This window comes from Schistocerca cancellata, chromosome 9, assembly GCF_023864275.1.
Source record: "Schistocerca cancellata isolate TAMUIC-IGC-003103 chromosome 9, iqSchCanc2.1, whole genome shotgun sequence".
Lineage (NCBI taxonomy): Eukaryota > Metazoa > Arthropoda > Insecta > Orthoptera > Acrididae > Schistocerca > Schistocerca cancellata.
The window spans coordinates 23,200,444-23,219,325 of NC_064634.1; the positions used below are offsets into that span (position 1 = coordinate 23,200,444).

The 18,882-nt window shown below is 38.1% G+C and overlaps 1 protein-coding gene across 1 annotated transcript in view; it reads right to left on the reverse strand.

Annotated features, from left to right (window-relative positions):
- LOC126100333 (acidic fibroblast growth factor intracellular-binding protein) overlaps positions 1 to 18,882 on the reverse strand; it is a 100,743-nt gene that overhangs the window by 11,041 nt on the left and 70,820 nt on the right. The gene's annotated exons all lie outside the window — the stretch shown is intronic.

The window sequence follows — 18,882 nt, forward strand, 5'->3', positions numbered from 1 at the left end:
AGTGTTACTAATAAGCTTTGTCAGGGTGTATACGCAGAAAAGGAAAAAAATATTCTCGGATTCCTCCTGGATTTCCCAGTTAAAAATACACGTTCTCCCATGAGGAAATAGTTTTTCCCTGTTAATTGACAGTATATTTTCTCTCGGAACTGTATAACGCATCAATCTTTTGAATGGTTATGGTTTTATACACAGGCGTGGAATTTCCCGGCGCTTTAGAAAATGAAACTCAGGGGAAAAAACACCTTTTGGAAAGATGTTTGATATGCAGTACCATGTACACTGCAAATTTTCGTATTACGAAAGTATAAATTCGAATTCCACCAAACATCGCATGTGCTTTCCGAAGCATTGAAATCGAGATTGTGATGCGTATTTGTAAGCCAGTCATAGCTCATGTCACCTGATCTCGCCAGCTGATGACAGCGGATATACAGAGCTTCGGACACGTGGTGTAGTCAGCCAATAGCAACATCACTGTCAAGTAGCGCAAACACACGAACAGGAAAAGTTAATGGGTTAAATTAATATATATAATGTTGCTACAAGAAAAACAAAGCTTTCACATATAATATTGGCCTCTAAGGCCAATACACTGCAAGAGAAGCTAAGCTTTCACATATAATGTTGGTCTTTTATGCACATATTACATTTTAGGATATATCAGAAAAATGTGCCAGTAAATTTTTTAATAACGGCATAAATGTGTGATCTTCTGGGCTCTAAATTCTTCTAAATGGCTCATCATCAAAGAGCTCATTTTTAAATGAGTTAAACAGATTCTCAGGGAAGTAGGCCTCGACCTAATATTAAGCTTTTCAGTGTGGTTTTCAGGATGTAAATTTCCTTGGGTGCCTGTACTTTGTTATCTCATGTTTCGTTCTTTGTTATGGCATAATGCCACACATGCTAGAAGATGAAAACATACACTTAAAATGCACCGAACAGTTGAAACTAGCCAATAGTTTGGAATTAAACACTTCGTTTCAAACATATTGACTGCCTCAGTGGGAAATATTAACCTTTAACTACACGGGTGGTGTCTCAGCAGACCCCATGCTACATTTTTGTTTTATAATTTCCGTTGTTGGCACACTACAGACTCGTCATTGTAGGTATTCTCAGTGTGCTTGCAATAGGTGGACGTGCGCCGCGCTCTTGCAACAGTAAGAGCCTGTTTTTCATTGTTGGGGTACCTGTACACCCCACTCATGCTTTTACATAGTATTTATTTACAATATGCTAATACAGTAATTTCCTCTTATTTCAGTATATTTACAACAATGACTTGCTTTCCTCATGATGATGGTATTGCACAACTGTTGGAAGAAGGCACTGACTCAGAAGGTGAAGACACAGAACTAAATGACCCAGACGCAGATGTTGATGACATCAGTGATCATGATTTGATACACAGTGAATACCTTTCTGGTTCAGAGATGGAGCTAAGTGTCTCTTCTTCTAGTGAAGAAGATGAAGAAAGCTCAGGGAACTATTTTTACGGTAAGAACAGATTCAAACGGTGTAAATCTGCCCCACATTCATCTCGTGTATGACAGCACAATATTGTACAAGAACGTGCGGGACTGAAAGGACCTGCTGCTTGTAAACATGAAATGTCGCCTGTAGAGAGTTGGGAACTATTATTTACCAATAATGTAATTGAGACTATCGTGCACTGTACCAGCAAACAACTTGAGGACAAATATTCACCTCCATTATTATGGCCGTATTATGCCAACAACACTGATTGCTGTGAGTTACGAGCTTACTTTGGATTACTTCTGTTTACGTCGATATTCAAGTCAAATCATGAAAATGTTAGATTGCTATGGACGATTGATTTTACTGGAAGACACATTTTTCGAGGTGTAATGGGGATACACAGATTTTTATTCATTCATTTCAATGTAACCTTTGATGATATCAGCACATGAGAAGAAAGAAAATCTACAGATAAACTGGCTTTGATACGAGGAATTTTTGAAAATTTTACTAGCGACTGTAGCGCGAACTATTCTTGTTCAGAATATTTGTGTGTTGATGAACTGTTGGTAAAATTTCGAGGAAGGTGCTCATTCAGAATGTTTATCAAAAGTAAACCTGGAAAATATGGCCTGAAAATGCAGTGTATTTGCGAGGCGAAAACTCATTACTTACGTAATGCATTTATATACTCTGGAAAACCGCTTACCCGAAGAAATATCCCTTTCGCAGTGCCAACACAGGATGTGCTATAACTTGCAGAGCCATTTTATGGAACTATAAGAATATCACTGGAGGCAGTTGGTTTACATCTATTGAGTTAGTAGACGAATTATTGAAACTAGGACTAACATACGTGGGCACTGTATGAAAAAACAAACGAGAAAGTCATTTGTTCGGAACTAGACCTTGGTATCATTCATTCCAAAGAAGTATAAAAGTGTAGATTTACTATCTTCCATGCATCACAAAGAGTGTGTCAATCAACAATCGAAGAAACCTGCAATTGTAGACTTTTACAATGCGACTACGGGAGGAGTTGATGCTTTGGATTTGAAATGCTCAAATTACTCTTGCTCACGTAGAACAAGAAGATGGCCAAACGCAATCTTTGCTGCAATGCTGAATATTTCTCTAGCTAACGGATATGTTCTTTGGGTCGGTTCTAATAAAAATACAAAAGTCAGCAGAAGAGAATACATAAAGTCCACTGCAATGGGTCTTGTAAAGCCATACATTTGCAGGAGATTAGAAAATAACCCAAAGCTGGCCAAAGATGTACAGGAAATTATGTGCAAATTGGTTGGCCAAGAACAAATGCTTTCAATGCCTAATGCGGATGAGCCTGGTCCTAGTGCTTCTAAAAAGCGAAGGTGTTATATTTGCCCAAGTCGAAAGATAAAAAGAGCGCTCTAACATGTAACATGTGCAAACAATGTATTTGTAAGCCTCATTCAAAGGCAATCAATTTTTGTTTGTCCTGTGAAGCCAAAGGAAACAAATGATTTTGTAGGCAAATAATGTGGCGTCTTATTTTTTGTCTAGTTAGTTTTTTCTGTTTTATAATTTTCATTTGATTTTATGCTCCAATTCTGTACAAAATAAAAAAAAGTTTTGTTAGAAGTTAGTATTTGTTGATTTTTATGTCATTTTAATTGAGCTATACAAACAGAAAACCAAAATGATATGTTTTTGTAAATGGCTTAAAGTTTCTGATAAGACTGATTAATGTTGTTGTCGTTGTTGTTGTCTTCAGTCCTGAGACTGGTTTGATGCAGCTCTCCATGCTACTCTATCCTGAGCAAGCTTCTTCATCTCCCAGTACTTACTGCAACCTACATCCTTCTGAATCTGTTTAGTGTATTCATCTCTTATTCTCCCTCTACGATTTTTACCCTCCATGCTGCCCTCCAATACTAAATTGGTGATCCCTTGATGCCACAGAACATGTCCTACCAACCGACCCCTTCTTCTAGTCAAGTTGTGCCACAAACTTCTCTTCTCCCCAATCCTATTCAATACCTCCTCATTAGTTGGTGATCTACCCATCTAATCTTCAGCATTTTTCTGTAGCACCACATTTCGAAAGCTTCTATTCTCTTCTTGTCCAAACTAGTTATTGTCCATGTTTCACTTCCATACATGGCTACACTCCATACAAATACTTTCAGAAACGACTTCCTGACACTTAAATCTATACTTAATGTTAACAAATTTCTCTTCTTCAGAAACACTTTCCTTGCCATTGCCAGTCTACATTTTATATTCTCTCTACTTCGACCATCATCAGTTATTTTGCTCCCCAAATAGCTAAACTCCTTTACTACTTTAAGTGTCTCATTTCCTAATCTATTCCCTCAGCATCACCCGACTTAATTCGACTACATTCCATTATCCTCGTTTTGCTTTTGTTTATGTTCATCTTACATCCTCCTTTCAAGACTCTATACTGCTCTTCTAAGTCCTTTGCTGTCTCTGACAGGATTACAATGTCATCGGCGAACCTCGAAGTTTTTATTTCTTCTCCATGGATTTTAATACCTACTCCGATTTTTTTCTTTTGTTTCCTTTACTGCTTGCTCAATATACAGACTGAATAACATTGGGGATAGGCTACAACTCTCTCTCACTCCCTTTCATGCCCCTCGACTCTTATAACTGCCATCTGGTTTCTGTACAAATTGTAAATAGCCTTTCGCTCCCTGTATTTTACCCCTGCCACCTTCAGAATTTGAAAGAGAGTATTTCAGTCAACATTGTCAAAAGCTTTCCCTAAGTCCACAAATGCTAAAAACGTAGGTTTGCCTTTCCTTAATCTAGCTTCTAAGATAAGTCGTAGGGTCAGTATTGCCTCACGTGTTCCAATATTTCTATGTAATCCAAACTGATCTTCCCCCGAGGTCGGCTTCTACCAGTTTTTCCATTCGTCTGTAAAGAATTCGTGTTAGTATTTTGCATCCGTCACTTATGAAACTGATTGTTCGATAATTTTCACATCTGTCAACACCTGCTTTCTTTGGGATTGCAATTATTATATTCTTCTTGAAGTCTGAGGGTATTTCACCTGTCTCATACTTCTTGCTCACCAGATGGTAGAGTTTTGTCAGGACTGGCTCTCCCAAGACCATCAGTAGTTCTAATGGAATGTTGTCTACTCCCGGGGTCTTGTTTCGACTCAGGTCTTTCAGTGTTTTGTCAAACTCTTCACGCAGTATCATATCTCCCCTTTCATCTTCATCTTCAACTTCATCTGATTAATATAATCACAATAAATGAAATAATAAATACGTTGTCTTTTATTATGTAAATATAAAAATATCCAAGTTATTTCCAGCAATTAGTTGTAAGCACATCTAAAAACTGTTGGGGGTACTTCTAGACCCCACACCTGACTATACATTACCAGAAACAGCACATGTACTTGAAGGTTAATAAAAGAAAATTTCATTAGCAAACCGATAAAAATAACTTCATTGTTCTGCATGGCAATTAATGCTGACTGTCAGTAAGGCGGAAATAAAATAAAATCTGAAACTAATAACTTATTTTAGCCTTCTGTAATTATGTGAATGTATTTTAATTCACAATAGCTCCCGGCCACAGAAATCAATTTTGTTTTCATTTGATGTGAGTGCAGTACACAAAGAGGAAACAGCAAAATCACTAAATGTAAACATGGATCACATGGAGACTACCCACTTCCCTATTATAACTCAGACCGCTCTGCGCATCAGACCCATATCTACATTTCCGAACCGGGGCAACAGTAGATAGTGGCATCCCTCAAGTGTTTGACGTAGGATGTAAAAAAAAAAAAAAAAAAAAAAAAAAAAAAAAAAAAAAAAAAAAAAAAAAAAAAAAAAAATCGAATTTTCAAAAATATGTTTATTTTGTAGCGCACATCTTTCTGAAGAGTCTGATACATAAAACATATGTGTCTGAGAAATTAAAAGACATGTTATTTGATCTTAAGTGTGCCAAAGTGCAGCGCCACACCTCTTCACACAGCATTCTTCTATCACACATCACTGTATTTTGGTCTGTGAAATTGAAATGTGTATATTTTGTTCTGAATGCCATCAAACTATATTCAGGTCAGTGGAAATTAAAATGCCCTATGGTGCCTCTCCTGCTTCCAGTCGGCCGGTTTGACATCCTGCCCCTCTCTTTAAAAAAAAAAAAAAAAAAAAAAAAAAACCTCAGAAAATTTGCATTCCTTATTCCCTATTAGCTAACAACTTGCTGCTTTGTGTCACATAAAATTAAGTATAGTATACATAAAATCAGCAGAGACAAGCAAGACAGTACACATTTCTTCAATCCTAAGCACTTAGAATTTTTTTCTGTCTAATCTTGCTACAGCTTTACATGGCGTGCTTTCCTTTCTGTGAAAGAATCTGTTACTTCATCCAAGTTCTACAAATATTTTGCTGCGTGAAAAATCGAAATGTCCTTGTCTAATACTGAAAAAGCTGTTAATACAAATAGGCCCAAGACTGGTGTGGTTTCTTGACCTGATTACGTGTATTTTGTCACTGTCTGCTAGATAAAACAAAATAGGCCTTCCTAATACTGCAGCAATTATAACACATGCCAAATAAACGAGTCTGTTTTGGCAAAAATGGTCATTTTCATAACACAGCAGAATATAATTCACAAAGTACGAATATCAAATAACTATTAGGCCTACTACAAGCAAAAAGTTTTACATTAGGAAATAGTTTTACACTTCATTCATACGCTCCAGTTTCTCAAGCATGAGACTGAAAAGTAGTAGTGCAAAATTTTTATATAAATTTGGAATTGTCATATTCTCCCATAATTTAAGCGATGTCACCATTTCTTTTCCTTCCTCGTTCTAACAAACAGTGTTGTGCCAGAATCACCAGTTTAGTTACCCTGCGATTATTCTCCGGTTAAGCATTGTTACGTGTTCGTACAACGCGTTTTCGGCGCTACTTCCAGAATATACCTTAAAGCGGCTGCTAGCCATAGACTGTACAACTGGCCATTAGTAGTATAGCAATCTGGCCAAAAAAATTTCTGTCAAAATTTCATTTTCTTGGATACACCGAAAAGATAATACGTAATCTTTCTTACCTGTTATTCCTGTTAGTCGCTTATTCGCACTCTGGTACTCTGAATCTATGGATTTCGCTGGTAATCGTAACAACAGTCATCACTCACAAACCCAGTCAACCACATAATCAGAAGGTGGTTGGCTTTTTTTCGTTCGGCTATACTCTGCTCAGCTCGTATAGCCCCTTTTGTCTGCAGTAAAGTTTATTTCTAGATGTGATGAGAGTTCCACTGACAGACACATCACATACACTATGCACGCATTCAGAAATCAATTTATGATTCATTCAGAAATCAACTTAGAATGTGTTCAACAATGTTCAAAAACCGACAGGGACATGTTTCAAAGTCATATGAATAATCGACAGACCAACGTGTGCTGGATGCTAGGCGCTTTGTGAAACAACGTTTTTTTCCTCAAGAATATGAATATGCCCCCCCCACTCCCAGATCCAGGGCTGCTGCGCATGCACGAATCTGGCAGCTTGGGTGTGCCCGTACAATTTTTCCAGGTAGCACCTAGCTGCTGCTGCCCCCCCCCCTTTTTTTTCATGGTTTGCGACTGCTTACACAACCAACAGCCACGTTTCTGTAGCCAGAAGCGGAAGAAGATACTACTCAACAGCACCTGCGCATGATCCCACTCGTAACTGCTAAAACAAATCTAATGTTAACAGTTGTGACGTCAGGCTCATCGGAGGCAATTTGTTGTTATGAAGCACTGCATAATCTTCCTACAGCCTTTGACGCATTTTGCTGTTGGTAGACACTTGTATGAGCACTGTGTTTTGTTGCTGTATATGGTGCATTTCCTTTGCAATTTTATTTTCGTTTTTTCTCTTGTTCATGTTTTATTGCTGCAGTATTATTCCGCAGTAGCAGGATACAGTAATAGTCTTTGTTAGGGTATTGGTTCTTACCAGTCAAATTAACAAAAAATTAACTGAGAACAAAAACAACAAAAAATTCCCGGAATTCAAAAAAATTCCCGGGTTTTTCCCCGGTTTCGTCCCGAATGAAAAAATTCCCAGGTTTTTCCCGGATCTCTCGGTTGTCCCAGGTCGTAGACACCCTGTTTGTGAACTCAAATGGGAATTCCTGGAGAGAAGATGAAGTTCTTTTTGTGGAACACTCTGAAGGAAATTTAGGGAATTGGCATTTGAAGCTGACTGCAGAATAATTCTGCTGCTGCCAAAGTACATTGCAGATTGTGTGTGTAGATGTATACTAGAATTAGTAAGGAATAGTGTCTCTAAAGTACTGGACTATAAGATATATTGTAAATTTTAGTTCTAGAACTGATGTTGTTGCAAAAGAAACTGTAATGTAACTTAATACAAGGGAGGATTGGAAAGTAATGAACAATGATTCTTTTTCTCCCCTGGTATTGCAGCTGGAATGTTGAAATTTCACGACAATAGAGTTAAAAGTTTGCACTACAGAGGGTATTTTGTTTTCATGTGCAGCTCTAGTGAGAGAAGCCTGAACTACAAAACAAACATGGGATGCATGTTACTATTGTCAACTTGTGAAGAGCAGTGAACTGTAGTTCTATTTTTGTGGGCCAAGGGGCATAAACCAAGTGATACTGACAGGGACATGCATGATGAGTATGGAGAAAACTGTAGCAATATCTCCAGGTGGTGTGCATTCTTCCAAGAGTTCCATGTGAACTTCAGTGATATGCCATGCTCCATATGGCTGATAACAGCTGCAACCCCACAGAATGTCGAAGCCATCGAAGCAGCAATTTTGAGTAACTGGCATGTGCAACTGCAAAACTTATCGCTGTAATTAAACATTTCTTATGGTGTTGTGTATGATATTGTTCATGGCGCAATGAAATTTTGTAAAGTTAGTGCTCACTGGGTGCCTAAGAACCTGACAGATAACCACAAGGGTCAGCGAATGATGCAAGCTTGGATCACTTAATGCATTATGCCACAGAAGGGCATGACTTTCTGAAAGGAACTGTCACTGGTGAAGAGTCGTGGGCACGCCACTACATGCCCAAAACCAAGCAGGCCTCTATGGAGTGGGAACATGCCAGTTCCCCAGAACAAAAAACAAAATCAAAGTGACTTAAGTCTGCTAGGAAAGTGCTTGTGACAGTGTTCCAGGATATACATGATATGTTAGTGGTGGACTTTGCTGAACATGGGACCGCTGCGAATGCTGCACAGCCTACATTAAAACTTTGGTTAAGTTGCATTGTGCCCTTCATGACAAACACCACAACATTTATGCTGACAATGTCAAACTTCTTCATGAGAGTGCTTTCCCAATGTTGCTGTTTCTATTTGTGAGAAAATCGCCAGATTTGAGGAGAGGTGCTACAGCATTTACCATACAATCCAGACCATGCACTGTTGGACTTTTCATCTTCTTGGTTCCATGAAGAAATTCCGGGCAGCCAATGCCCTGTGACATGTGTGAAAGTGAAATCTGCAGTCCGCAGATGGCTACACTCCAACCAAATGGATTTCTACAAACAGGGCATACTGATACTGGTACCGCGATGGGAGCAATGTGTTGGGAACATTGGTAACTATGTAGGAAAGTATGTAAAAGATGTTAAGTTAACTTGTGATTTTTTATATTTTGTTACCTACTTAACTTTTTGGTAACAAAATTATTGTGCATAACTTTCAGATCTTCCCTCATATATACAACATTTGCACAGCTTACATGAAGGATAGAAAATAATATAAATAGAAATAACAATAATTATATACCCAATGCACAATATCATGCATAAGATCTACATCTACGATGCAGATCTGGTGAAATGCTAAACTTGTCCATCAGCACAGGTAGTGATAAACACCATGGAATCACAGGCTTGACATTGATGCTAGATGCCTTGGGTCTGAACAAAATGCTTACTGGCTACATCTACATCTACATTTATACTCCGCAAGCCACCCAACGGTGTGTGGCGGAGGGCACTTTACGTGCCACTGTCATTATCTCCCTTTCCTGTTCCAGTCGCGTATGGTTCGCGGGAAGAACGACTGTCTGAAAGCCTCTGTGCGCGCTCTAATCTCTCTAATTTTACATTCGTGATCTCCTCGGGAGGTATAAGTAGGGGGAAGCAATATATTCGATACCTCATCCAGAAACGCACCCTCTCGAAACCTGGCGAGCAAGCTACACCGCGATGCAGAGCGCCTCTCTTGCAGAGTCTGCCACTTGAGTTTGTTAAACATCTCCGTAACGCTATCACGGTTACCAAATAACCCTGTGACGAAACGCGCCACTCTTCTTTGGATCTTCTCTATCTCCTCCGTCAACCCGATCTGGTACGGATCCCACACTGATGAGCAATACTCAAGTATAGGTCGAACGAGTGTTTTGTAAGCCACCTCCTTTGTTGATGGACTACATTTTCTAAGGACTCTCCCAATGAATCTCAACCTGGTACCCGCCTTACCAACAATTAATTTTATATGATCATTCCACTTCAAATCGTTCCGCACGCATACTCCCAGATATTTTACAGAAGTAACTGCTACCAGTGTTTGTTCCGCTATCATATAATCATACAATAAAGGATCCTTCTTTCTATGTATTCGCAATACATTACATTTGTCTATGTTAAGGGTCAGTTGCCACTCCCTGCACCAAGTGCCTATCCGCTGCAGATCTTCCTGCATTTCGCTACAATTTTCTAATGCTGCAACTTCTCTGTATACTACAGCATCATCCGCGAAAAGCCGCATGGAACTTCCGACACTATCTACTAGGTCATTTATATATATTGTGAAAAGCAATGGTCCCATAACACTCCCCTGTGGCACGCCAGAGGTTACTTTAACGTCTGTAGATGTCTCTCCATTGAGAACAACATGCTGTGTTCTGTTTGCTAAAAACTCTTCAATCCAGCCACACAGCTGGTCTGATATTCCGTAGGCTCTTACTTTGTTTATCAGACGACAGTGCGGAACTGTATCGAACGCCTTCCGGAAGTCAAGGAAAATGGCATCTACCTGGGAGCCTGTATCTAATATTTTCTGGGTTTCATGAACAAATAATGCGAGTTGGGTTTCACACGATCGCTGTTTCCGGAATCCATGTTGATTCCTACATAGTAGATTCTGAGTTTCCAAAAACGACATGATACTCGAGCAAAAGACATGTTCTAAAATTCTACAACAGATCGACGTCAGAGAGATAGGTCTATAGTTTTGCGCATCTGCTCGACGACCCTTCTTGAAGACTGGGACTACCTGTGCTCTTTTCCAATCATTTGGAACCTTCTGTTCCTCTAGAGACTTGCGGTACACGGCTGTTAGAAGGGGGGCAAGTTCTTTCGCGTACTCTGTGTAGAATCGAATTGGTATCCCGTCAGGTCCAGTGGACTTTCCTCTGTTGAGTGATTCCAGTTGCTTTTCTATTCCTTGGACACTTATTTCAATGTCAGCCATTTTTTCGTTGGTGCGAGGATTTAGAGAAGGAACTGCAGTGCGGTCTTCCTCTGTGAAACAGCTTTGGAAAAAGGTGTTTAGTATTTCAGCTTTACGCTTGTCATCCTCTGTTTCAATGCCATCATCATCCCAGAGTGTCTGGACATGATGTTTCGAGCCACTTACTGAATTAATGTAAGACCAGAACTTCCTAGGATTTTCTGTCAAGTCGGTACCTAGTATTTTACTTTCGAATTCACTGAACGCTTCACGCATAGCCCTCCTTACGCTAACTTTGACATCGTTTAGCTTCTGTTTGTCTGAGAGGTTTTGGCTGCGTTTAAACTTGGAGTGAAGCTCTCTTTGCTTTCGCAGTAGTTTCCTAACTTTGTTGTTGTACCACGGTGGGTTTTTCCCGTCCCTCACAGTTTTGCTCGGCACGTACCTGTCTAAAACGCATTTAACGGTTGCCTTGAACTTTTTCCATAAACACTCAACATTGTCAGTGTCGGAACAGAAATTTTCGTTTTGATCTGTTAGGTAGTCTGAAATCTGCCTTCTATTACTCTTGCTAATGGCCTTTATGATAGGTAGACTTACCTCTATGGTACAGGCTTGAGCACAATCTCCACCATAATATGATACCAACATTACTACATATAAATAGTCATGGAACCACATGGTAAAGTATATGACTAAACATCATATGGGTTTAACCCAAGGAATAAGTGTACTCGAAATATGATACAGCAAATGATGTCTACATGGTAGTTATTATTTTACTGCCAATAGAGATTAGTTGTTAAACAATTCTTAAGAAGGATTCACACATGATGACATACAACAGCACTGCAATATCTTATGATGCCGTATTGGCCTTTTTATACATAACTAATCTCTAAACTGATGCACCTATCTCTGAAAGTATACAGGTAATAACAGAAAATTAATTAATGTCAAAAGAACTCAACCAAGAGGACATTACTGAATTGGTAGAGGTGCCTGAAATGTCACTGGCATATAATGACATTAAATTTAATAACAAAATCTCTTTTCAAGCAGGTTGCCTAGATATGGGTAATAGTTTCGCTGGAACATAAGCGGAAATTTTCATTAACGATCTGGATAATAAATATGGCTTGAGCACAATGTCCATCATAATATGATACCAACACTACTACATAAATCAGGCATAGAAGTATGAAACCAGAATTTCCCTATAGATGTCAGTGTAGGGCCTGTCAGATCGGGTCTGCAGTGCCCTCTGCTTCCTGTAACTGCTGACAACGAATGTGAACACATGGTAATCCAAGTTCCATACATCGGTATCAGTTTCAAACCCATAAACATGTCGAGTTTTGTGCCTAAGAACTATGATTTGGAAACAGCATTGGTTTTCTGTTATCATGTTCCAGCGTTTTGACAAGTGCCAGCATGAAGATGAAGAACACAAGAGCAGAGAAGCCTGTGAGATGACATCAACCAATAGCCCGCTGACTAGGACCACACGACAGGAGCGGCTGCTACAAAAAAAGATGGCCACTCATTTGCAGCTAGGTACCATGAACATACAGAATAGAATTGCTTTCGGTTTACATGTGAATAATGCCTGACATAAAACAGAAGACATTCACGATAAAATGAAGATATTGCATAAAGCACCAATAATGGGAAACTGTAATTTGTTAAAAGCTTTACAGATATACAGTGACAATAAGGAGGCAACAAACCATATATTAAATGACCAATTAGACTTGAGGCATAGTAATTTTTTCAGTATTTTTGATGAACTTTTGTAAAGTGAACAAACTGTGAGTCATATCCTATAAGAATATGTAGCTTTGTGAATCCTTCTTAATGTTTATTTAATGACTAATCTCTGTTGGCAGTAATATCCCTTAAGTACACTGTCACAGGGAATGATGTCTGTGTATCATATTTTCAGTACACTTGTTCCTCGGTTGAAACCTTTAGGATGGTTAGTCATATACTTTAGCATGCCGTTCCAATGATTATTTATATTGGTAACATCGACATTGTATTATGATTACGTGCTCAAACCCATACCACAGGCACAGGTCTACATATCATACAGGCCACTAACCAGCATGCATTTTGTTCAGAACCTAGACATCTAGAATCAATGTCCTATGCTATTTTCATTAAAGCTGTGGGGTGACTAGGTACACTGCCTGAGCACACAGCGCCATGACATTATCATTTCCTGTTCTATGCAGACATATTCAATAGCACTGACTTTACATTGCACTTCAGCATTTGAGCAAATTTGCAATGCTAACAAAGGTCTATGCATCATATAGTCCAGTACCTGAAGGTTCACATTAATTACTAATTCTATTCAAATCTTGTTTATCCTCGCTACAAGTTGTATGAGTTGTTGTATATATTGCACTTATGGTCTGTCAGTTGGTGATCTATGATGATAGCACTTGAGCGTCATTCATGCTACTGATTCTGCTTGATTATTATTCCATTCTATGTATCAAAATATAGATACATTCTGCATGTAATTAATACTGTACGAAAATCCAGTATGCAAGCTGTAAATAAGCTAATGCTTCACACAGACATTGGACTATGTTTCACTTCCACTACCAGCCAATTATTAACCATTTCCCTGTTGAATGTTAAATAACTGTTTTAGATACCTTACAACAATATTATAATAATAGAGGGAAACATTCCACGTGGGAAATATATCTAAAAACAAAGATGGTGTGACTTACCAAACGAAAGTGCTGGCAGGTCGATAGACACACAAACATACACAAAAAATTCAAGCTTTCGCAACCAACAGTTGCTTCATCAGGAAAGAGGGGAGGAGAGGGAAAGACGAAAGGATGTGGGTTTTAATGGAGAGGGTAAGGAGTCATTCCAACCCCGGGAGTGGAAACACTTACCTGAAGGGGAAAAAAGGACAGGTATACACTCGGAAACACACACATATCCATCCGCACATACACAGACACAAGCAGACATTTTTGTGTGTATGTTTGTGTGTATATTCCACGTGGGAAAAATATATCTAAAAACAAAGATGATGTGACTTACCAAACGAAAGCGCTGGCAGGTCGATAGACACACAAACAAACACAAATGTCTGCTTGTGTCTGTGTATGTGCGGATAGATATGTGTGTGTGTGTGTGTGTGTGTGTGTGTGTGTGTGTGTGTGTGTGTGTGCGCGCGAGTGTATACCTGTCCTTTTTTCCCCCTCTGGTAAGTGTTTCCGTTCCCGGGATTGGAATGACTCCTTACCCTCTCCCTTAAAACTCACTTCCTTTCGTCTTTCCCTCTCCTTCCCTCTTTCCTGATGAAGCAACCGTTGGTTGCGAAAGCTTGAATTTTTTGTGTATGTTTGTGTTTGTTTGTGTGTCTATCGACCTGCCAGCACTTTCGTTTGGTAAGTTACAACAATATTAGATGAATAAGATTGTCTTTTAATTATAGATCCGCTATCATACATACAGCCTGTTTCTCCTGGCCATCATATTTTACAGGAAGTGTAACATGACATTTTTATTAAAAGACATGCCCCACTTCCAGGCTTCTATGATGGCAAAAGATGTTCATGACGTTTAGTAATGTGTAAGTCTCAGGATATCCCACTGTGGGAGATATTACGATATGTGTGGATGGGAGAACATCCTGAACCCATCGCGGTGGGACAGTGAGTGAGCGTCTCCTCCTGTTGTGTTGGGTCACTTGCTCCTTGGTGTTATGGTTTGAAGGTGTTCAAAACACAAAGAGAGAAAAAGAAAAAAAGCCATGGCTAAAATTGACACAATGACAAACAAATGTCAAGCTGGCTTTTATAGGAATACTTCTTGTCTTGATCCAAGCAACATCAGTTTGAAAAAAATCTATCAAGCCGAATTGTACACGAGATTGTATATTGGGATGTTATTGTAATGGAAATTGTCAATACTGAAGGTTTAAAATTCAATCTTTTGCATCATTCTAGTAACTTGGAAGACAACTGGGGATGCTTCTTTCAGTAGCCACCTACGCATAAGGAGACGAAATCTTGTGATAACTGCTGCAACACAGTTAAGTGGAACTGAGTGGCAGGCCCACCTCAGCAAACATCAAGAATGGTGACACAAAGAAATTGTATTAATTAGATCTACTGACACAGAACACATGAGGATTACAGGTCGCACACAGGAGATGTAACACTGATACCGTTTCAAAAATCACCTATGTTGCTTTTCAACAGTGAAGTTCAATGTAAGTTCATTCAGCCTCCATATATGTTATAATTAAGTGTTTTTTTGTAATGAAGAATAAAATGTTACTACAGCCAATTCTGTCTACATGATATTATTAGTTTTTCATAATTTACACTATCAGTCTGTTCTTCTACCTGTGCAGCTTCAGTATCATTACAAGTAACGTAATAACTGAACACACATAATTATTGGTTGTATTATTTGTTTATTAAATTGCTGTGTAGTTCGTTCCTGCTTTTAATTATTTTATTACATAATATTTCCACTTCATTACAGTGTACTGCCATCTGGTAGCATCTTTGCTAACTTGTGGGCCCATGTACACAGCGCCAGTCAATCTGCTTGCTGCCCTGATCTTGTTAACTTTGACTGACTCAGTGCCCAGACAGGATGATAAGCCACGGTTACCTCTGATCGATCCTGTTGTATCAAAATAATCAATCTTGTTGTACCAAAAATATTTGGGTAGCATGCCTTGTGAGCTTTTCCTCTGACCATAGGAGGACAGTGCAGTGCAGCCTAGCCTACAGGAGGAGTAAGAGTGCCTTCCGCCAGGAGGAGACTGTAATGAGACACCTCCCTCTAGCATTATGCTTTTCTTACAGAAATAGCCGATACCATGTATACTATCAATTCCTTTACAGGTGAACATTCTTGGCTGTTTCCCTGAAAGAATTCATATGATTTCGTATACGATGTATTATATTTCATGCTAAAATGTATAAAAAGAAATTAATTTGTTACACTCTGTATGTACAGTTAAAATTCCTCTTCTTTTAAAAATATTTGAAATTCCAAAAATATTTGGCATATTTAAAATTCATATTATTAATTGCACAATCTAACAGTAATTACTAAATTTATTTCTGGATTCATTTATAAAATAATAATATATCTTGGCAACGATTCTTTTTTTCACCAAGAAAGTTAGTAAACTCTTTTGCTTTGTAAGCTCTTTGGAATAATGTGAGTACTGCAGAATGTAGGGGGTAGTGGGCATGCCTCTGACGGAAACGCACATATTTTGCTAATCTTGTCAACAACAATGTAATTGAAGGTTTTATGAAAGTGTAGATTGTGAAGTCAGTGCAATATAGAAGAATGGGATATAATAAAAGAAATATACAGGCAAATCTTCATCAGTTATTCAGTCATCAGGAACCCACAACGTTAAATTAAAATTTCAGCTCCAAGAATGTACCCCTAGACACAAGACTTGGAGTCAACAGAGAAAAGAGAAAATGAAGTAAAAAGTTCTTCTTTTGTATCTCTTACACCTCTTGAAGCTTTTGAAAGTTTTATAGACAGAGAATTTTAATAGTGATGTGTGGGAGGGTAAAATTACAAGGCTCTGACAGTCAACATGGCTAGATAGAGCAAAGCATGCACAACTACTGATCATTGCTAATGGGACATTACATGGATGTGCTGTCATGAGAAGAAATTGTTCCTGCTAGACATGTCCCTAATTATTTTGAAGCCCATTCATTGCTGGCATAAGGACCATGTTAAACATCGGGACTGCAACTGTGTCGGAGTGACTGCATTCCAGTCGTCATTACTGTTGAGGATTTATACTAAAATGTAGACTCTCACGGCCAGAAATATCATGTCCGTTGGGAATCAACACAGAATTCATCAACCGACCACGGCATAACTGCCAGTGGTTATGTTGAGAATTTGCATTTGAAAACATTGAACACTGTGTCCCCTGATATCTTGTTGGCTTCTGGTCATGCTCCAATTATACTCAGATGCCAGTGCAGTTACAGTAAACTGATCTGCACCCTCTGTGTGAGCTGTTGGTATTATTGTTTAACTTGAAACTAACTCAAGCTATGCTTATGTTTGCTTAATTATGTTTTCTGGACATGATCTGTTGTCCATGGCTTTTTTGAAATTTCACTCTAGCCATCACGGATTGTACTAATTATGTTCATTCAGCTAAAGTTATTACTAATTGTTCTCAATTTCTATGTCACAGAGAACTTGCCTGCATATTTATTATTGTCATTTTAATAGGTGTGTTCTGGTGTAAAGAATGGTTCTCAGTATTGTTTATAAGTGTAACTCTGTTATTTCCTATACTGTTTTTCACCGATTCGTGTGTCAGTGGAAGAATCTATTTGCATCGGTCTGTCAAGAGTGATTTTCCCAAAGTTATTTTCACTTGCAGAGTTTCCATGTTGTAAAATATGTATATTGTATTTGTCAGCTGTAATCCCCCCCCCCAAAAAAGGGGGGAAGGGTTTTTTTTTTGTTTTTTTTTTTTACGTGGCTATCGATTCAGTAAAATTATTTTTGCATTTTAATTCAGTCAGTATAAATTTAGATTCAATTAAGATTCAAGTTAAGTTTCAAGAAGCTGAGTCTTTTTTTAAATCTGTAGCACTATTTGGTGGTTGTTAATGTGTCAAATTTCCTTGCAAAATGTCTCTGGGTTAAAATAAATATCTTGTGAGAATTTTAAATTTGTTTTCTGGGCTACCAGACCTTACTATCCTCGAGCTGTTGCTTATATTGACGAGTTCATGAACTTTTGTCACATTCAACAGCTACAACAATGTTTGCGTAGTACGTTTCACATATGTATATTGCAAATACAATTGTAGGATATGTTGGTATTGAAACTTTATTGCACATAGTTTCATGCAACTGACCTTGGATCATATCTATATAATTTTATTCTATATTGTTCTACAGTTTACATTTCCTTAAGGATGTTGACACTGAAATGTTTAAGCGTCTTGTGAATTCTCTTGATGCAGACACTGTTTTTATCCTGGTATGTACTCACAACCATTTTTGCAGAATTACTCTTGTTAATGCTATTGTATTCTGAAGTATTTCTAATTTGTGGCCAGTTACAAGACCTCAGAGATCAAAAGATGATCTTTTATGCAATTGAAACTTGTAATCACTGCCATTATCTACATTGAAATCTTGACAAATAAATATTTTAATAAAAAATTATACAACATTCAGTTTTACAGTTTTATTTATTTTTATTTCATTTTTGGATGAATATTTTAGTTTTATTATGCAACAATCGTACATGAGTATCGGATGGTTAGCAAAGAGAACCTGGTTTGTTGCTAAAAGAATTTGACTATGTTGCCTGATACAAAAAACATACTTCTTTACTTTGTAGATATTAAAGTTCCTCAAATTTATGGGGAAATAAAATATTACTTGGAAATGATAACAGTGCAGATAATTTTACTATAGTTAGTTAATTTTTGCATGAAACACACTTCCCAACCATGGCAAGGGCCAATCATGCTCCTATTGAAAGTAAAGTATATTTTGATTTCACACTTAAGTTTGCCACTGCTTTATTGCCTTTCCGAATTAATCTTTCCAGTCATAACTGTTCACAGTAACTTTATATATAAAACAGCCTAAATAGTAATATGTTCTACCAATGGAAGCAACCGAAAAGAATGACAATACTGTTTCATCCACTAATTTCATATATAACTACACGCAACATCTGCAAATAAACCATATCATTTGTTCACTATTACTCTGCTTATTGACATAATACTTGCAAAAACATAAGTCATCACTTCGGTAAACTATTCAAGTTATTTTGGTGTCACACATCTACAAGGGAGTGTTTTGTGCGAAAACTGAATGACGACTGTCCTCCTTGCATACT